Source organism: Eurosta solidaginis, chromosome 3 (genome assembly GCF_040869045.1).
Source record: "Eurosta solidaginis isolate ZX-2024a chromosome 3, ASM4086904v1, whole genome shotgun sequence".
Lineage (NCBI taxonomy): Eukaryota > Metazoa > Arthropoda > Insecta > Diptera > Tephritidae > Eurosta > Eurosta solidaginis.
The window spans coordinates 193,137,876-193,160,228 of NC_090321.1; the positions used below are offsets into that span (position 1 = coordinate 193,137,876).

The following is a 22,353-nucleotide window of genomic DNA, read 5'->3' on the forward strand; positions in this document are numbered from 1 at the left end:
GTGAATCTAGAATGTTTGTACGATATGGGTATCAAATGAAAGGTGGTAATGAGTATTTTAAAAGGGAGTAATCGTTAGTTCTATAGGTGGACGCCTTTTCGAGATGTCGCCATAAAGGTTGGCCAGGGGTGACTCTAGAATGTGTTTGTACGATATGGGAATCAAATGGAAGGAGTTACTGAGCATTTTAAGAGGGAGTGGGCATTAGGTCTATAGGTGGACGCCTTTTCGAGATATCGCCATTAGGGTGGGCCAGGGGTGACTCTAAAATGTTTGTACGATATGGGTATCAAACGAAAGGTGTTACTGAGCATTTTAAGAGGGAGTGGGCATTAGGTCTATAGGTGGCGCCTTTTCGAGATATCGCCATTAGGGTGGGCCAGGGATGACTCTAGAATGTTTGTACGATATGGGTATCAAACGAAAGGTGTTACAGAGCATTTTAAGAGGGAGTGGGCATTAGGTCTATAGGTGGACGCCTTTTCTAGATATCGCCATAAAGGTGGACCAAGGGTGACTCTAGAATGTTTGTACGATATGGGTATCAAACGAAAGGTGTTACTGAGCATTTTAAGAGGGAGTGGGCATTAGGTCTATAGGTGGACGCCTTTTCGAGATATCGCCATTAGGGTGGGCCAGGGTGAGTCTAGAATGTATTTGTACGATATGGATATCAAATTAAAGGTATTAATGAGGGTTTTAAAAGCGAGTGGCCCTTAGATGTATATGTGAAGGCGTTTTCGCGATATCGACCAAAATGTGGACCAGGGTGATCCAGAAAATCATCTGTCGGGTACTGCTAATTTATTTATATATGCAATACCACGGACAGTATTCCTGCCAAGATTCCAAGGGCTGTTGATTTCGCCTTGTAGAACTTTTTCATTTTCTTCTACTTAATATGGTAGGTGTCACACCCATTTTACAAAGTTTTTTCTAAAGTTATATTTTGCGTCAATAAACCAATCCAATTACCATGTTTGATCCCTTTTTTCGTATTTGGTATAGAATTATGGCATTTTTTTTTTCATTTTTCGTAATTTTAGATATCGATAAAGTGGGCGTGGTTATAGTCGGATTTCGGCCATTTTTTATACCAAGATAAAGTGAGTTCAGGTAAGTACGTGGACTAAGTTTAATAAAGATATATCGGTTTTTGCTCAAGTTATCGTGTTAACGGCCGATCGGAAGGACAGACGGTGGACTGTGTATAAAAACTGGGCGTGGCTTCCACCGATTTCGTCCATTTTCACAGAAAACAGTTATCGTCAAAGAATCCAAGCCCCTACCAAATTTAAGAAGGATTGGGACATTTTTGTTCGACTTATGGCATTAAAAGTATTCTAGACAAACTAAATAAAAATGGGCGGAGCCACGCCCATTTTGAAATTTTCTTTTATTTTTGTATTTTGTTGCATCATATCATTACTGGAGTTGAATTTTGACTTAATTTACTTATATACAGTTAAGATATTAAAGTTTTTGTTAAAATTTGACTTTTAAAAAAATTTTTTTTTAAAAAGTGGGCGTGTTCATCCGATTTTGCTAATTTTTCCTTTGCACATATATAGTAATAGTAGTAACGTTCCTGCCAAATTTCATCATGATATATTCAACGACTGCCAAATTACAGCTTGCAAAACTTTTAAATTACCTTCTTGTAAAAGTGGGCGGTGCCACGCCCATTGTCCAAAATCTTACTAATTTTCTATTCTGCGTCATAAGGTCAACCCATCTACCAAGTTTCATCGCTTTATCCGCCTTTGGCAATGAATTATCGCATTTTTTCGGTTTTTCGAAATTTTCGATATCGAAAAAGTGGGCGTGGTTATAGTCCGATATCGTTCATTTTAAATAGCGATCTGAGATGAGTGCCCAGGAATCTACATACTAAATTTCATAAAGATACCTCAAAATTTACTCAAGTTATCGTGTTAACGGACAGACGGACGGACGGACGGACGGACGGACATGGCTCAATCAAATTTTTTTTCGATCCTGATGATTTTGATATATGGAAGTCTATATCTATCTCGATTCCTTTATACCTGTACAACCAACCTTTATCCAATCAAAGTTAATATACTCTGTGAGCTCTGCTCAACTGAGTATAAAAATTGTTTTTGTATTGATTCGAGACTGTCTGCATGGACTTGATAACGCGGATTCCAAATTATTGAGCCGTATTCTAATATTGGCCTAACTAATGTTGTAAAAAGTGCTTTAGTTATGTAAGGGTCGTTAAATTCTTTTGACCACCGTTTAACAAATGCAAAAACACCTTTGCCTTTATTCACTGTAGCATTAATATGAAGATTGAAACTTAGTTTGGAATCCATCATGACTCCCAAGTTAATAAAATTATTTACAGTTTCTAAACTATAGTTGTTACTTGTATATGAAGCTCGTGGCAAAATTCTCCGAGAAAAGCACATGAATTTACATTTTTGAGATTGAGCGGCATATAGTTTACATTGCACCAGGTAACCAAGTGATTTAAATCCATTTGAAGCAAGAAATGTTCCTCAACCGAGGCACATGATTTGAAAAGTTTTACATCGTCTGCGTACATCAAGATTTTTGAGTATTTAATTGTATTAGATATATCGTTTATGAACAATAAGAACAGAATCTGACCAAGATGGCTGCCCTGAGGAACACCAGAAGAAACATTGATGACCCCAGAAAGTGTATTTTTAAAGATTACTTTTTACGTAAGATTACCAAGATACGAAGAAATCCAACATATAAGACGGGGTTGAAAACCGAGTTGACCGGGCTTATGAACAAGTAATGGGTGTGATACTTTGTCGAAAGCTTTACTAAAATCGGTGTAAATTACATCAGTGTGAAGGCCTTTTCTAAATCCATTAGAAACGTGGGTGGTAAATTCTAGTAAATTGGTGATAGGTGATTTGCCCTTACAGAACCCATGTTGCGAGCTTGTAATTATGGGGGAAATAGAGAATGTTAGGTGGTGAGTAACAATAGCATCAAATAACTTTGGGATAGCGGATAACTTTGCTATGCCCCGGTAGTTTTCTACTGAAGACTTGCTTCCATTTTTATAAATGAGATAAGAAAAGATTCCTTCCACATTGTTGAGAAAACGCCAAAAAATACCCCTGAACCGCTTTTTGGCCTATATCTCGGAAACGAGCTAAGATATCTCAAAAATTTAAAAAATGGGTCAAAGCCCTCATCAGCAGTTTTCATTTGATATCAATGCATTTAAAAAATACCCGAGTCCAAAACTCTAGAGATCTGGAGGTTTGAAATGTAGCCTTAATTTTAAGTTAGATCTCGATGCAACTGTAAAAGTTGAACTCATTTTATGCAATGGTGCTTTAGTGATGCGAGTGCAAACATACAGACAGACAGACTAAAATTTTAAAGCTGCTGATTTGGGTTCAAGGGGCCAAAAAAGGACCTCTCCTATCAATGTTTCTGAGATATATTTAATGTACAGGCATCGACCTGTTACAATTTATTATATGATATATTTCCGCTCTTTTTTAAAACGTAATTTTTCTTTTTTTTTGCCGTATTTCCAAATTTTTCGCAAACTTTCACGCGTAGGTGGTGTGGGTATGCCGCCCCGATTCCTCGCCAAGTTCAGTTGATTGATGCGCCTTTACATAGCCAATTTATGAAACAATTAAACGATTAATGAATTAATTATAGGACTGCTCATTCCTCGCTGGAAATGCTTTTCTCAACTTAGACGTTGTAATTTTTCTTAAACTTTTTTCCTTGATTCTAATCTCAAGAATAGAAAAAATTGATTCGTAGAACTGCCAACAGATTTCTAAGGCTCGCATACAGAAGGGCAAGTTAAATTTTTGCCTCAGAGTTTGCTTCTCATGAGGTGTTAAACTAGTACATTTTGACTTGCCTTTCTGCATGTGGGCCATATGTAAAACCAAGTAAGTAAGTTTAAGTTCGGGTGAAACTGAACATTATCTATAATATAAAAATAAGTCGGGTTTTCCTTCCTGACGCTATAACTCCAGAACGCACGAACCGATTTCCACGGTTTTGCATTCGTTGGAAAAGTCTCGGCCTCCGTGAGGTTTATAAATTCAGGATCGACGCACAGGGTCTCGAGATATAGGTCAAAACGTGGACCCGGGTACCCCTAGAATGTGTTTATAGAATATGGATATCAAATGAAATCTGTTGATGAGTGCTTTAGTAGAGGGTAATTTCAGACCCCTGGGTGACTAGGGTCTCGAGATGAAGGCCAAAACGTGGACCCGGGTAGCCCTAGAATGTGTTTATAGAATATGGATAACAAATGAAAGCTGTCGATGAGTGCTTTAGTAGAGGGTAATTTTCATACCCCGGGGTGACTAGGGTCTCGAGATATAGGCCAAAACGTGGGCCCGTGAACGCCTAGATAGTGTTTTTACATTATGGGTATCAAATTGAAGCTGTTGATTAGTGCTTTAGTACAGGGTAGTTTGCATACCTATTGTTGACTAGGGTCTCGAGATATAGGCCAAAACGTGGATCAGGGTAACACTAGGATGTGTTTTTACATTATGGATATCAAATTGAAGCTGTTGATGTGTGATTTAGTACAGAATAAGTTTTATGCCGCTTGGTGACTAGGGTCTCGAGATATAGGCCAAACCGTGGACCCGGATACACCTAGAATGTGTTTTAACATTATGGGTATCAAATTGAAGCTGTTGCTGTATGCTTTAGTACAGTGTAAGTTTTATACCGCTGGGTGACTAGGGTCTCGAGATATAGGCCAAAACATAGACCCGGATACACCTAGAATGTGTTTTTTATTATGAGTATCAAATTGAAACTGTTGATGTGTGCTTTAGTACAGAGTAAGTTTTACACCGCTGGGTGACTAGTGTCTCGAGAGATAGGCCAAAACATGGACCCGAATGCCCCTAGAATGTGTATGTATTATGGATATCAAATAAAAGCTGTTGCTGAGGGCTTTAAATCAATTTTCATTGTGATATTCGATTTAGTCGTATCAACCTGGAAAAATTGATAAATATGTATGCGAAGCCGAAATAAAGACATGAATTAATATTATCCACATACCTATTTACATACGTACTATTCGATTTGCCTGAAATTTGGTATATAAATTTGCCTATATTAGTATTTACGATGCTTTTTTCCGGGAAGTAGACCAGAGACGGATTGGGATTAGAACTAGGACTGGGACTGAGACTGAGACTCGGAAGGGGACTGGAACAAAATACATACCACCCTCTGGGACTGGCAATAAGATATGAAGAAGAATGAGAAAAACTTGAGAGAAGAGAAAAGAGAGAAGGAGACTGAGAAAGAGATAGATGGAGACGAAGATGGAGTTAGATGAAGCGAAAAATACGGAGGGAGGAGTGAATACAAAGATTAGGAAAAAGTGTAGAGTGGCGAGGGCAGAGTTAGACGGAAAAAACTTATTAAAATGTATGCAGATAGACCAAATTTTGGGCAGAACAGCGTCTGCCGGGTCTGGTAGTAATATATATGTATATATGGGTATGTTATACCCAACGTGAGCTCTCATATACATATATATATATATAAGCCTACATTTAAAGAGGAATGTCACGAACAATTAATAATATGTATGCTGAAATATACTAGTTTTCATCATCATCATTAATTGCTGCTTAACCGTCTAAGCTATCCCTACTTTGCGATAGCTGAAGCCAATAGGGAGCACCAAGGTTGACCTCCCTAGTCTTAGTCCACTTGCATCTCCCAACTCAGTGGCGGTCTCCGCCTTCATCTGCTTCCAAACTGCGGTATCGACAGAAATACTTTTTTGGCCGATGCGTCTTCGTCCATTCGCATAGCATGGCCTTATTAAGTTCAGACATAGCAGCACGCAAGCAGCTTCTTTTCGCGCTGTTAAAGGCTGCTTTGAAATCGACGAAAAGATGGTGACTGTCGATTCTCTTATTGTGAGTCTTCTCCAGGATCTGCCGCATCGTGAAAATCTGGTCGATAGTAGATTTACCAGGTCTAAAGCCGTACTGATAAGATCCAATCAGTTTGTTGATTATGGGCTTCAGTCTTTCGCACAGTACGCTAGACAGACCCGTTGAAAAAGTTTGTATGTCATCTTTAGTAAATTTGTAAAATTATTCCCGGGAGGCGCTAGCTGGAAGAAAAAAAACAATATTATTATATTAATTTGTTGTCTTCAAGTTTTCTATGTATAATAATTTAATATAATATAACTTGTAAAATATACATTTTACAAAAAGAATAAACTTGCTCTTGAAGACAACAAATTAATATGATATTTAGTTATTTACAGACCAGTAAAGCCAAACATAACAGAAAAAAACAATAATATCGTTGTGAACTAGTTTTCCGTGCCTAATTAAAAGGGATAAAGATACCATTGCTATAAATGAAACCTTTTGCATAAAGATGCGCTTAACGCACTCTTATGCATTATGAGTAGTTTGCACGTATTTTTATTGAGAACGACAGATTAAGCGACACTGGAAATATCTGACATTAAAAAGTAGAACTTCCAAGCAAAGCATAAAAAGAAGAATTTGACATTTGCTTTGGCTCAGGGTGCTTTCACATTTTGCAAGTGAAATTATTTTTCCTACTTTTCTAACATTTTTCACCGTTAAAAACTGCAATTTAAAAAGTGAATAGGACACAAAATGTTTGTGACAGTGCTTCACGAAATTTTGTATATGAATGGGCAAGGCGAAATTACTCTCTGTGGACCAAGCGAGTGGTCCAAAATTAACCACAATTCATACAAAAATTATGGCCCAATTAACATTGCGAGGACCTAGGACTGGACCATATACTCCAGCTCAGCATTACATCAGAGTAATCCATGGAGTACTCCAGTATGAGACAACTGGACCACATGATCCATGCAGGGTTGTAGATACTACAACAGATGGATTTTGCTTACCCAACAAACATTTAAAAGATATTTCTCCAGCGAAGTATATATCTAGTTCCGGAGGTTATATTCAACATCATTATCTAGTTATTCTTAAACCAGATAGTTCTCAAGTTGATATCCAAATTCATTCTCCAATCACTATCCAACCTTCGAGAAATTTTGTGGAATTTATAGTTCTCGAGTTGATCTCCAACGACATTAGCATTTTCAAATTATTATCCAACCTTTGGAAGATTTTGATAAATGTAAAAGTACTGAAATTAATATTCAACACGTTTCTCTAGTCGATATCCTACATTGGATATCGAGTTGGGTGAAGTTGAAAACAAATTTCCAAGGTGGTAGCACCAAAGCCAACAGCTATTCATTGTGAGAAATAAACACTGATTGATAGAAGTAATGAAGCGTAATTTATCAAAAATAAATCATATATATATTATTTTATTTTCGTGAAAATACTGTAGTATTGGAATTTCACACTAGAGTCCAGTCAAAGAACCACAAGTTGGGAACTATCATTTTTCAACTTATGTAATAGCATTTTTCGCTTTATAAAAAATTGCCTCTTTTGCTGAGTACACTATGATTCTCAAGATGAGCTGTTTCGTAAAAACTCTTAAGATTTTAGAAGTATGTTAGTTATCAACATGACCTCTAATGGTACTCAAGCCCAAGCTTGTTGGGTATATTCGACGCCATTTCGAACAAACACAAATCACCGATAAGTTAATTAGAGTTTAACCCTGTCAGGTCGGTCGCTTAAGCTCAGTTAAACTTCAGTTAATGTAGACTGAAAAACTGCAGAATAAGTTTAAGCGTAGTTTAACTGACAAACTGAGTTGAACTTGTACTGAAAAACCGCGCCTAAGTTTCAGAACTTTAAGCATATCTAGGATAAATTAGCGGTTATCGGTTTTTTATTCGTTGTCAAAAAAAAAAAATTTAAGGTGCGATAACCTCCGAAGAGATCTAAGGCCGAGCTTCTCTTCCAATTTGCGTCGTGCTCCTCTTGATTTTCCTTACAAATTGGCCGGACGGGACCTACATGTTTTATGCCGACTCCGAACGGCATCTGCAAGGCAGATGAGTTTTCACTGAGAGCTTTTCATGGCAAAAATACACTCGGAGCGCTTGCCAGACACTGCCGAGGGGTGACCCCGCTTAGAAAAATTTTCTTCTAATTGAAAAACCTTATTTCTAAAATTTTGATGTTGCTTTGCCCGGGGTTTGAACCCAGGGCAAACGGTGTAGTAGGGAAAGCACGCTACCATCACACCACGGTTGCCGCCATTTTCAATTACGCACATCAACAAATCCTTTAAATGTCAAACGCATCATCTTTATATGTACATACATACGTCGATGTTGTGCCAGATGCTCATCTCATATCATCCTAACAGACCCCGAGATACAATGAAGTTTTTCATATAGATGCGCTAAACGCAATCTTATGCATGCAAGTAACATCGCCACAATCACGCAAGATGCTGCGTTTGTAAATATAAAGAATTTTCAAACTTGACAATTGATGTTTATTTCGCCTTGCCCTTTCACATACAAAAGTTGCAAGTTGGCTACTTTTTCATGTAAGATGGCGCCAGTGTCGCTCAATCTACCGTTCTCCGTAAAAATACGTGCAGTCTACTCATAATGCAAAAGAATTAGTTAAACGCATCTATATGGAAAACTGCCTATGTGACGGGGTTTTAAATGTGCCATAGGTATATACTTACATATATGTACACATGTATTTATATAAATGAGTTTCTTACGTTTTCTACATGATGACGCGTCATGACGTGCAAAATAATAAATTGACAATTTATATTGCAAAATAAGAGAATATAAACAATGTGCTTTGGCTCTTCGATCTTCGAACAATATCACTTCACGTATGTATGTGTAAGACAACACTTTGTAGAGAGCAAGCAAAAAGTTCAAGCTTTTTCAAACTTTAATTTATCGTTCTCTGGATACCGCAATATATACGCAAGCATTTTAGTAATTGGCTGCCATATTAACTAATACTAATACTGAACCAATAATTTTGAAAAAAGTTACAAAGAGTAGACTACTAGTTTGTATTTATTACAAAACAGCAGTTTTCTTAGTTGAAAATTCCTATCGACCGGTACACCTTTTTAAAAACTAAATACATAGTTTAACCCTTTCGATCCGAAACGCCTGTGAGGTAAACAGAACTTGTTAAAGGTGTTCAATCGTTACAGTGGGCAAAGTAAAAACATTCTATCACATCAAGATGAAATTCTTGTAAAAAGGGGCGATGGGAGGGGTTGGGACACATACGTCCCGTCAGTATTTTTGTATGGGACTTATTAGTCCCGATTAGTATTTTATGATCCCTAACCTTAAATATAATTGCATTTGGTTTTTATAAGAAAATTTATTTTATTACAAATTCAATGAATAATTTCGGTAAGGAATAGAAAAAAAAAAAATAATAATAATAGAGAAGCAAAACAGTTAAAAAGTGGGTTTTTATTTAGTATAAGCAATCCATGCAGAGAGGAATTTCGCATTCTTCGCATATCGTCTTGGTTCTCCTCTCCTTAATTTTTTCCACACAGATTGTGCCACGCCTTCGCTTAGGAATTGGAAAAGGTAGGTGACCTGCGGATAGTTTCTTTTTCTCCCAGACATGCCACTTCGACGAACAACTGCTCTCTGCTTCCCTTCAGCTATCATATTTTCCGCCAGAACTATCATGAATTCTATGAGTGGATTTTGTCTCCGTTCAAGTTGAGAACTGATAACCCAACAATTGCCAACTCTTATCACCAATAATCGGTAAAAGATTTGTTTTGACGAATAGTGTCTTACAGATGGCAAATGATTAGGTATATGACATAATTATTATGCAACCAATTACGATTTTTTTTCCAATATATGTAAGTTTATATTTTTGTACTTTGCTTTAGAGGTTCGCAGAAGAATCAAAGTTATCGCTACTGCCGTCTGAAAATCGGCATCCTCACTAGATGACTCCAACATATTAACAATTTCATCTCAATCAAGTTTTTTTTGGCATATTAAGTCTATATAGAAGTAAATAATAATAACACATTCTGATATATTTCTAAGAAATGGGCATATTCAGTCCTAACTGGGACACTTTGAGCCGATCATGAATACTGATGGGACACATACATCCTAGTAAGATAAAAATGCTAACAGTTTTTGAAATAAACAGAAAATCTGATAATTAAATACCTCAATGTATAATGAAAACACTAGCTCAATGAATTAATATACTTTTGTTTGATTTTAAAACTCAATAACCACGAAAACTCGCAAAAACAGCGTCACTTACAAAATTCGCGTCCAAACTTGCGTTCTTATTTTAACTAAAGAGAACGTGTTTACCACTAAATGTCAAATAACGGAAAGGCATACCGTTAAGAATACCATAAACTACGAAATGGGATCAGCTAGGCCCATTTTAGTCACTTAATTTCCAGGCTAGGCATCCTCAAACATATACCGGGACACATAGGCCCCGTTCGGATCAAAAGTGTTAAATTTTGTTCACATCAAAGCGGTTTTCAGCCCCAAGCTCTTCCTGCCCACTTACGTCAGCCTCTATTGACAGCTAGTACATCTCCCTAACTATTCCAATCCCTTTACGTATTGAGATAGAATACATGTTCGATATGCTTACCAATGCCCGAATCGTGCAATACGATTACGGATCGGAGGCGACATGAAAGAAAATTAAGTAATACATACATCAGTCGTATGGGTTAGGTAAGGCTAAACTGACCGGTTAATAAAGACCTCACGTAGACTGAAGACCCGAGCACATAAGATTTTAGATGCAGCATTCGCTCCTCATACATACAAAAGCAATCTACTTATCTGTTAGTATGTGCTCGAGCTTAGAATATGTCCATAGTGTCGCCAAAATGTGTTTGACGACCAAAATGAAAATCCCCAATTAGGTACGAGAACTTATGTCATAGAATAACACCGTCATTTTGGCAAATACTAGAAGTTTTCTAGGGCATGACTTAATTTCTTTCTCCAGATCTGTCAACTCTCCAGCCCTAGAAACTAGAGCCTTGACCTCGAGAGCGCAGGACACGAACAAAAATCGTGCTCAACCGTGTCTTCCTGCAGGCTGCAGCTCGCACTTGCTACATCTGCTGTTACTGACGAAGCCTAACTTATTAGCATGTGCCGCCAGGAGGCAGTGTCCAGTTATTGTGCCCATCGTGAACCTAAGGTCTTCTCTCTTTTAGAGATATGGGATTTTGCAGCCCACGCTTCTGTCCACGCCTTTCCAGGTTAATGAATCAAATGCAACTCTTCTATCCTTTTGACTTCCCTCAAACGGATTGGGACGTCTACTGTCGATTCATTAAGTGCTGCACCCTGCTATGCCAACTCATCGGGCATTTCGTTACCTTCTAGCCTTTTATGACCGGGAACCCAGTATATATGCATAATCTGGCCTGTGCGATGTCTAGACAATGCTTCTTTAATTCCAGAACTCTTCTTGATGAATTGCTGCGTGATATTATTGCCCTGATAGTGACTGCTGCTTAAGCACGCTTTCCCCAGCATTTCTGCTCCTTTCCTAAAAGCTACAATTTCTGCCTGAAAGACACCGCAGAGGTCTTTCAGCCTGTATGATCTTATTTCTGTATCGACACAGTAAGACTCGACGCCTTCCTTTAATTTAGTTTGAGTGGTAATGGGAGTGAGAGCGGAAGTTAGATTTAGTGTGCGAGTGGAAGTGAGATTTCTTTAGAATTTGAAAAAAAAAAATTGTATTTAGCTTGACAGCTTTGAAGGCGCATTTCCATTCGAAACGAGTTAGATAATAAGACCAGTACTGGACGAAGCGGTTGATTATATTGTAACAAATTTACTGCAGTTCCGCTTATTCTAAATCTTCTACTAAGGTTCGAATCACTAAACTGTTGAATAAATAACTCCAATTTTCAATAATGCAAAATGGCTTTATTGCCCGACAGATAGCGTACTTAATTCTAACTGACTCTCGCGCCACTACTCTTGGTGCTTTTATACTCTGTGATTTCCTCGTTGCATCTTCTAAGCGCTTCCAGAATTTACTTAGTTACTTCCATATAATTATAACTACAGATGCACGTGTATAGCTTCTCATATGCACGTGTATTTGTGAGCGACACTTCCACAATTACAATTGCATACTTTTGGGAGCATCTCAGATAAGATATCTGCATGTGTTTGTGTATCTCTTCTCCGCTGCGTGTACGTACATATGTGTAGACATAATGATTGATTCGTTTATGTAGATACATAATGATTGATTTATGGATGTGCATACAAGTCGCTCTTAGCATCGGCTTAGAGATGACAGTACCCCTTAGTTTTGCTAATATTCGTAACACTGCCCTCCACCTAAGTCTGATAGTCCCGATCAGAAAAATCTCTCGATCTAAACACCGCTAGCGTCTCCAATTGTACCACTCTTCTACTTCGTGGTTTCCCAATTGTTTGTATGCGGTAGATGGTATCATTGATCTTCTTCACAACTTTGTACGGGCCTTCGCAACTGCACCGAAATTTGGATGGAACACCTTTCCGCCGGTGAGGGTTGTATAGCAGTACCAAATCTCCCGCCCGGAAACCTTCCGAATTATTTTTCTTGTCGTACCTGTGTTTCATCTTACTGCTCATTACCCTGGGCCGTTCCCTCACACTCTGTTGTTTGGTCAATGAACTACTTCGTAGAGCTTGCGCTTGACGGATTGACTTCGCATAATCAGTATCTTTCCCACGTTTCACATCAGCAGTGCACACGGCTTGAAACTAACCTCGCATTCTTTATGGGAAATTCGTTTCTTCGTTTTTGTGCGTCCATTAGGGTTTGTCAATGCCAGTGTTTCTCTCGCAGGTACTTTTTATTTCGCTTTATTTGGCCCATCCGATCCATCAACCTTTACCTTTGACTTTCGTGGTCTTTGTCGAGTCTTCTCCACCAGTACCCGTTTACTGCTGAACCCTTTCTCCAAACTAAAGTTAAGTGGTATATCCTGGTTCTTATAGCGGATGATCTTTCTCCGCATATCGATCCTGATGTCATGGTCAACTAAGAAGTCCACTCCCAATATGACTTCATCAACGATTTCCGCCACAACGAATTTGTGTAGAACCATGACTTTTCCAATTAATACCTCACATACCACTTCGCCTTGGACTTGATTATATTCGCCTGTGACCGTACGCAACCTTGCTCCAGGTAATGACTTTACTCTCCAGTTGACCAAGTCAGATCGAATTAAGGAATGAGATGCCCCCGTAGCTACAGTCAGTACACGGTCTTCGTTCACGGTAAGACTGCTCGATTTTCTACCAATTTGCGACACAGATATCACATGACATTCAATAGCTGGAGATAGCTTGTGTTTGCGTATGAAGCTCGCTTTGTTTCGACGTCCCGTATGCCATCTATAAAGCTCTGAATTTTTACCCTTTCAGTGTATTCCACGGGTGCGTCCGCATTCGCTAAATGTGCCAGCCTTTCAACATACGACGCAAACTCTTGCAATGTTTCACCAGGCCTCTGGAAGCGGTTCAGTAACTCCATTTGGTATATCTGTCTCCTATGCTCAGTTCCGTATCGTCTCTCTAGAGCACTCATCAATGTTACGTAGTGGTTCCGCTCCCCCTCGGGAATAGTCTGTAGGACTTCAGCAGCAGATCCTTTCAATGCCACGACTAGTGCAGCAACTTTATCTTCAGCACTCCAGTTGTTCACTGCTGCGGTCTTCTCAAACTGAATCTTAAACACCTGGAAAGGAACAGAACCGCCAAAAGATGGAGTTTTTACCTTCGTATTGCTTGCTGAAACAACTGGGCGATTTAGTTGCAACTCCTGTATATGACCTCGCAATGTTTCAATCTCGGCATCGATTTTGTTCTCAAGTTGTAAAATGTTTGTGTCTTGCGCCTCCATCCTTCTTGCTCTTCCAGTTGTGCAGAGATCTGCGCTGATATTTGTGCCGACATTTCGGATATTCGTGCCTCTTGTGCTTCAATCTTCGATGTTATACGGTTCTCCTGCGAATCCAGTTGAGATCCTATACGTGTCTCCTGTGATTCCATCTGTGATGACATATTCGTTTTCTGTTCTTCCAGTTGAGTTTCCATCTTGGATGTAATCTGTGTCGACATTTGTGAAATACGCGTTTCTTGTGCTTCAATCTTTGACGTTATGCGGTTCTCCTGCGATTCCATATATGTCTTCTGTTCTGCCAGTTGAGATGACACTGTCGATGTTTGAGCAGATATTGCAGATAAAATCATGTTCAAGTATGTGCTCGTAACTGTCTGCGATGTTTCACTTTTCTCTTCAATTTTTGTTGTCTCCTCGCCATCAAGATAATTAATTAAATCAAGATAAGTTAATTCCCTCTAGTTCCATTGCCTTTCGTAGTCGTGGCTGAAGTTCGAGTTTATTGCCGGTTGTGTTCAATCCACGGCTCTCCAACTCCTTCTTCAGTTGCTGGATCTTCAATTCACTCCACTTTGCCATGTCCAAATTGTATTCGAAGTCTTCGGAATTTATTCAACAATTCCTCTTCTGACACCAATTGTAACGAATTTACTGCAATTCCGCTTATTCCAAATCTTCTACTAAGGTTGGAATCACTAAACTGTTGAATAAATAACTCCACTTTTCAATAATGCAAAATGGCCTTTATTAAAGTACAATAACACTACTATACTACAAAGCGTTCACATTTATTTTATAACGTAGATACAAGCTGTGCCCGTATCGTGTTATGCGGTGACGGATCGAAAAGCAACTTCACTCAAAGATATGGATCTAATGAGTACTCGTAGCCAGTATTTCACAAATTTCCTAAATCCACCACTAATACACAAATTTCTGGAATTCGATTGACCATTTCAAAACTAATATGATTTAAAAAATTTATTTCTATCAATTGTTTTTGTTTTAGCGGCCTATTGATAATTGATTCAAGATTCGATTCCAGCCCAAGGCCAGACAATAATTTTAAATTTTTGTTCTGGCCTTGAGCTCCAATCGAACCTTGAATCGTTTATTTCTATCACGAATCGTATACGGGCTTTGCTTCTTGATTGACCTTTCAAATTTGGTCATCGAAAGCTGCTGCTACTACTGGACATAATAAGCTATGTGAGGCTCTTACGGACCGGTCAGTTGATACCAAAATAATTCATTTGTTCTAATCGGAAGTTAGTATAACAGTTAATGAGTAATAAACCAAAGAAGAAACAAGTAAGGACGGGACTGTCTTCGGCTGTGGTCATGACTACATACTTACCTTTCATAAATGGAGCTGAGCAATTATTATCTTGTCCCATTCGTAATGTCCAACTAAACGGCGCTATAGGATGTGTAATACATACATAGAGAACAGGGAACGTGTCGTGTTATACCATCACGATTGAAAACCAATTTTACTCAAACGATAAATATGAATCTGTCAAATGTCGTAAAAATGAAACTACCCCTGCAGTCAAACTTACTAGCTATATCCTTAATGAATACTAGCCTGCCAAAAATCCCAACTAGTTCTAGTTTTGTCTTTTTTCGAAATAAGCAACTGACATTTTTAACGCGGCGATGTCCTACTAAATATTAATTGCCAGTCAGTACATCAGTATCATACCAGTTGACATACTAGTTAGTTTCTGCAAGACCACCATACCCTTTGGCATGCTACTCAATCTATGAATCAGGGTCATATCAGTTTACATGGTGGTATCAGCTGAATGCCTTTTGATTTACTAGTCTATACATAAATCAGCATCCTACTATTCTTAATGAAAATTGCTAACTCATTCGATTAAGTTCTATTACCATTTAAAAAAAATCAATTCGAATACGCATCGAATAACACGATACGGGCTCAGGCATGTATAAGCGATTTTTCGATAATTATCAAATAAAAAATAGATCGGTAATTCTCACACAAAGCTTCAATTTTCTTGTTTGCATAGATTGTATGAGATATATACTAAATATGTATACGATCGAAGTCTACGATGTTTTTAGACAACAATGTGTGCCATATAAAAATCCAAAACAAACTCTTCTATAAAAATTCGGTTGTATGGGGTCCATCAAGTATGTTCTGAAAAATTTCTTAATTGGATACCGCAATATACCAGCTGACCAAATTCCATCAAGAAATCTCAAAAATTGAGGGACTAGTTTGTGTTCAAACAGACAGACGGTCATGGCTAAATCGGCTCAGCTCGTCATCCTGATTATTGCAGTATATTTATTGTCGGATCTATCCCTCATTCAAGTACTTACAATTTTAAGATTCGTGCCAAACTTGATATCCCATTTAATTTTTATGATAGGTATAAAAAGGTATCAGATTCTCGCAAAAATAACCAAAGTGGCAGCTATGGCTGTTACCCTTCTTTAAGTTTCCCTAACTCGTTTTGACGACAGTTTCCATGGGTTTATGCATGGCGGAACGATACAAGGTGGCAGCATGGGACAGCTGATCATACTTTTTTTTTATTTGATTTGATACATCAACTTTCGGCGCAGTACGATTTTGACATTTATCCATCGAATTTGCAAAAACAAAATACATGGAATTTTTATTTATGTTTGTAGGGATGTCACCATGCTGCCACCTTGTATCGTTTCGTCATGGGTTTATGCATTTTAAATTGGCTCCTCCCTCCAACACACCTGCCCCTGCGGGAAACTCATTGCTCAAACCACAGCGGAATGATACAGGTGGCAGCATGGTAACATACCTACAAACATAAATAAAAATTCCATGTACTTTGTTTTTGTAAATTCGATGGACAAATGTCAAAATCGTACTGCGCCGGAAGTTGATGTATCAAATCAAATAAAAAAAGTTTATAATCAGCTGTTCCATACTACCACCTTGTATCGTTGCGCAATGGCTCAAACCCAAATCTTCCGTAATGCTCTCACAGTGAGTACTCTCTATCAGTGATGATAATCATGGTATATTTGTACTTTTTTTGGTACATTTCGCTTCCCGAAAGTACGTTGGTACTACATTGACATATTTGGTACATTTTTGTAAAATACCGCACTACACTTCAAGTCATCTGCTAATCAGCTCTGAATGTACAAAAAAGTTTAAAAATTTTCGAAGAAAATATATAGCTAGTTAAGTTGTTTTGTTGCCGAGCCATTTGCAATTATGGATCATTTAAATATGCTTATGAAAAATAGCATAACTGATCCTAAAATTTGCATCAATAGAATTAAAGCACAGAAAATAATAACTCAAATAACAGGGCCAGAAAATTATAAATCCATAATTGCATTTTGTCAGAAGAACTATTACTCTCTAATAATAGATGAAACGACTGATATATGTATATCAAAAAATTTGGCAGTTTCGATTCGAATTTCTGATAAAAAGTGCATTGATAGATTTTTAGATTTCATACCTTTGACCGATAGTGGCACTGAGGGTATTTTTAATGCCATTATTAAATGTTTGAAAGACCATTCAATACCGCTTGAAAAAATGATTAGTTCACTGCCGACAATTGCTCGGTTATGATGGGAGCAAAAAGCGGAGTGCAAGCAAGGCCGAGTTGTTCCAAATATGCGTGTTAATGGATGTCTTTGTCACATTTTAAATTTAGCTTCAATGGCCGCATGTAATATATTACCCAACAAAATTTATAAATTGTTAAAAGACGTAAACTATCATTTTTGGATAAACTCCCGTTAGGAGGGCAGACTTTCAGAGTTTTCAAGAACATTTCGGTACAGAAATGCATGTTATACTAAAGTGCGCCCCCACAAGGGGGCTTTCTAGACAAGCGGTCATAGATAGAATTCTTGAGCAATGGCATACCCTCAAGTATTATTTAAATATTTACGTATTTGAAAATAAAAGCAGTAATCAAAATATTAATATTATATCTGAAATTTTTCAAAGTCCTATTTATGAAGTATATTTTACATTTCTTTCTTATATTTTAAATGAACTAAATAATGTGAATATAGAAATGCAGTCGGAAGATATTCGCATACATTTACTTATTACCAAATTAAAAATTTTATAAAAAAATCTTATTTAGACTCCAGTCCTATGTGGATGTTAAATATTGATTCAGACGAAAATCACTTAACCCCAGATGAAGTTTACTGCGGTGATAATGTGGATATTATTCTATCAAACAACCTTTTCGAAAAAGATGACGTACACATATTTAAGAGCTTTGCTAAACAATTTTATATACAAATGTAGTACTTTATTAAAGAAAGTAAATTTAAATAATAAAACTTTGTTGTGGGCTGCAAAGCTTTCACCAGAAAGTATTTTAAACTTCAAAACCAATAGTATTGTGCCTTTAGTTATGGACTTGTTACCGAAATCTGAATTTGATAAAATAGAGAAAATTAAATCCGAATTTGAAGCTTTAGCAGAGAATGAAAGACTTAAAAAATTCAAGAATTTAAATATATGCAGCTTTTGGGCAGAATTAAGATCAGTTAAAAATGAATTAATCGCGCAAATGTTTTCCAATATTTATAGAATAGTTCAAGGCGTATTGTCGATTCCCAATTTATCCACAAACGTAGAAAGGATATTTTCTATACAAAATTTTATTAAAACTAAGTGCAGAAATATACTTCAAATAAACACAGTTTCGAATTTAATAAAAACTAAAGACTCGATGAAATCAGCTAATAGTAGTTGTCATAAAATAGATACGAAAAAAAGCTTTTTGTCAGCTGAGGTATTTAAAGAACTCAAAGAGTTTCCTGTTTTTGGATAAAAAGCAGAATATAACTCTAGTTTGGTCCAAATTCGCATCCGAAAACTTTTGGTACATTTTTGGATGATTTGGTACATTTTTTTTTTCCTCATTTGGTACAAAATGAAAAAATCCATTTATCATTCCTGCTCTCTATGTATGATTGTATATTTTAATTTGATTATCGTTTTGGTTATTGTGGTGGTGTGGTTTGGTCTGGGAATGGCGATTGTTTAGTTGCTGCGATCGTTGATGATTATATGACTCGATACTGCTTGGAGTAAGCTTCAGTCTACAAATCGCACTTGTCGGAGCAACTACAGAATGTGAAAAGAAAGTAAGGCCTACAAAGTGAAAAAAAAAAAAAGAAAATACAAACAACATATCTAAATAGAGAAAAATAATAACAATTGAAAAACATAAACGGAAATAATCAGATGCAAATATTGTGCAACACAAGAAGTTTAGTTGCTATATCAAAATAAGCAAATATTTAAGGAAATAATTTGTGTTTGCTTAGTGGAAGTTAGTAAAGTTAGCAGTGAACTAAAAAAAATAATCAATTTATATACGTAGTAGGTATATATTTGCTAATTCTTTAATAATTTCAAACGTGTTTTGAATATTCACGTTTTAAGTGAATTTTTGAACGATCAAAGGAGGTGCAGCGAAATTGTGAAATAGCAAAGAAAAGGTAATTAACAGTACCTAGTTACCCAATTTTGGAAAACAAAACAGAACATGCAGCCTAAATGAAAATTTCAATTTTCAGTATATTGTGTGTGTGCAAAGTAACTTGAATGTAAACAAAGTAGAAACTGTAAAAGAAGATTTTGTGTAGGCGGTAAACATTGCATAGTCGATCACAAAAAAACTGCATTCGAACTTAAGAAAAAAGGTGAAAAACCCTTTTGATCACGAACGCGATCACTGCCTTGGCCAGCTGTCTTTGCTGCCAACGTGCTTACGTTTTATTGGCGTGTTCATTCTTATACTCAGCTGAGCAGAGCTCACAGAGTATATTAACTTTGTTCGCATAACGGTAATCAGTAACGGCATAAACTAATCGAGATAGATATAGACTTCTATATATCAAAATGATCTGGGTGAAAAAAGAAATTCTTTTAGCCATGTCCGTCCGTCCGTATGTAAACACGATAACTTGAGTAAATTTTGAGGTATCTTGATGAAATTTGGTATGTAGGTTCCTGGGCGCTCATTTAAAATGAACGAAATCGAACTACAATCACGCACACTTTTTCGATATCGAAATTTTCGAAAAACCGAAAAAGTGCGGTAATTCATTACCAAAGACGGATAAAGCGATGAAACTTGGTACTTGCGTTGACCTTATGACGCAAAATAGAAAATTAGAAAAATTTTGGACAATGGGCGTGGCACCGCCCACTTTTAAAAGAAGGTAATTTAAAAGTTTTGCAAGCTGTAATTTAGCAGTCGTTGAAGATATCGTGATGAAATTTGGTAGGCACGTTATTCCTATTACTATATGTGTGCTAAATAAAAATTAGCGAAATCGGATGACGAACACGCTCACTTTAAAAAAAAATTTTTTTAGTCAAATTTTAACAAAAAATTTGATATCTTTACAGTATAAAAGTAAATTATGTCAACATTCGACTCCAGTAATGATATGGTGCAAGAAAATACAAAGATAAAAAAAAATTTCAAAATGGGCGTAACTGCGCCCTTTTTCATTTAATTCGTCTAGAATACTTTTAATGCCATAAGTCGAACCAATCCTTGTGAAATTTGGTAGGGACATAGATTCTATGACGATAACTGTTTTCTGTGAAAATAGGCGAAATCGGTTGAAGCCACGCCCAGTTTTTATACACAGTCGACCGTCTGTCCTTCCGCTCGGCCGTTAACACGATAACTTGCTCAAAAAACGATATATCTTAACTAAACTTAGTTCACGTACTTATCTGAAGTCACTTTATCTTGGTATAAAATATGGCCGGAATCCGCCTATGACCACGCCCACTTTTCCGATATCGAAAATTACGAAAAATTAAAAAAATGCCATAATTCTGTACCAAATATGAAAAAAGAGATGAAACATGGTAATTGGATAGGTTTATTGACGCAAAATATAACTTTAGAAAATACTTTGTGAAATGGTTGTGACACCTACCATATTAAGTAGAAGAAAATGAAAAAGTTCTGCAGGGCGAAATCAAAAGCCCTTGAATCTTGGCAGGCATACTGTTCGCGGTATGACATATATAAATAAATTAGCGGTACCCGGCAGAAGATGTTCTGGGTCACCCTGGTCCACATTTTGGTTGATATCTCGAAAACGCGTTCACATATACAACTAAGGGCTACTCCCTTTTAAAACCCTCATTAATACTTTTAATTTGATACCCATATCATACAAACAAATTCTAGAGTCACCCCTGGTCCACCTTTATGGCGATATCTCGAAAAGGCGTCCACTTATAGAACTAAGGCCCACTACGTTTTAAATAATCATTAACACGTTTCATTTGATACACATGTCATACAAACACATTCCAAGGTTACCCTAGGTTCATTTTGCTAAATGGTGATTTTCCCTTATTTTGTCTCCAAAGCTCTCAGCTGAGTATGTAATGTTCGGTTACACCCGAACTTAGCCTTCCTTACTTGTTTTTTATTACATTTTGTGTTTATATGCCTTATTTCTGCTTGGACTGTAAGACTCGGCGCCAAATGGACTTTGACACACCGTTTTGTTAGATGCTCGTTTGCATTATTTAGTGTAATATATATATTTTGTTATTGTTTCTAGACTAGAAAATGAAGGTGAAATTTGTTGTCTAGTCATCGTATTGTATTCTTTTTCTTAACATTTTATATACTATACAATGTTTTTGATTGCTTAAAAAGAGAAAAAGAAGAGAATTTACCAATCAACGAAATTATCATGCCAACCTAATATAACCGCACTGCGTTTTTTTAGCGCACGCAAACATCCGGCGTTTTTTTGCCCTAACCCAAATAAGCATGCGTTGCGACAATGTAAAGCATGTGTGCAAACGTCAAATCTAAATGTCACGCAGAACAAAAATTTGAAATCGAGTTAGGTTTTCACGCAGCAAATTCAATTTGGGTTGCTCTCATACAAGTTGTATGTGCATGAGACATTTTTGACAGAAAATGACTTGCGTGAGTTTATATTAGATTGGCAAGTATCTTCATATCAGTGTTGCAAGAAAAACTTGTTCGCTGCAAAAAAAACAGGGAAAATGTTTTCCTACAAGCACAAGGGAGCACATCAGTAATAATAACAAACAGTATTGGTGAAACGTCGCACAATGGCGCCTTTTGAGTTTTTTCTTTGCAAAAATCATAACTTTTGAACCAATGAAGATATTTTAAAAATCTAAAATGCAAATGAAAGCTAATTATTTGAAGTTTTATTGTGTGAAAACTCAGAATGTCACAGATACAGGGTGCTTCAAAAAAATTCGTCAAATTCGAAAATTTTTAGAAAAATGCAAAAACATGTTTTTAGTAAAAAATAAAAAAAAAAACAAAATGAGATTTGTCTTATAATGACGTATTTAAGCATTAAATAAGATAAACTAATGATTTTGATAAGATAACGTGGCGCTGCCCACTTATGGTAAAAAGTTGTATCTAAG

At 36.9% G+C, this 22,353-nt stretch overlaps 1 protein-coding gene across 6 annotated transcripts in view; it reads left to right on the plus strand.

Moving 5' to 3' along the window:
- The first annotated feature begins 1,093 nt into the window (after positions 1 to 1,093).
- Positions 1,094 to 22,353, plus strand: part of Lpin (phosphatidate phosphatase LPIN) — a 100,367-nt gene continuing 79,107 nt past the window's right edge. For 3 of the 6 annotated variants that reach the window (XM_067774386.1, XM_067774385.1, XM_067774389.1), the window contains exon 1: positions 18,954 to 19,397. The gene's annotated coding sequence lies outside the window, so the exon portion shown is untranslated. Of the gene's footprint in view, positions 1,117 to 18,953; positions 19,398 to 22,353 lie in introns of those variants that run through there. The other 3 variants (XM_067774388.1, XM_067774390.1, XM_067774387.1) reach the window with 2 other exon arrangements.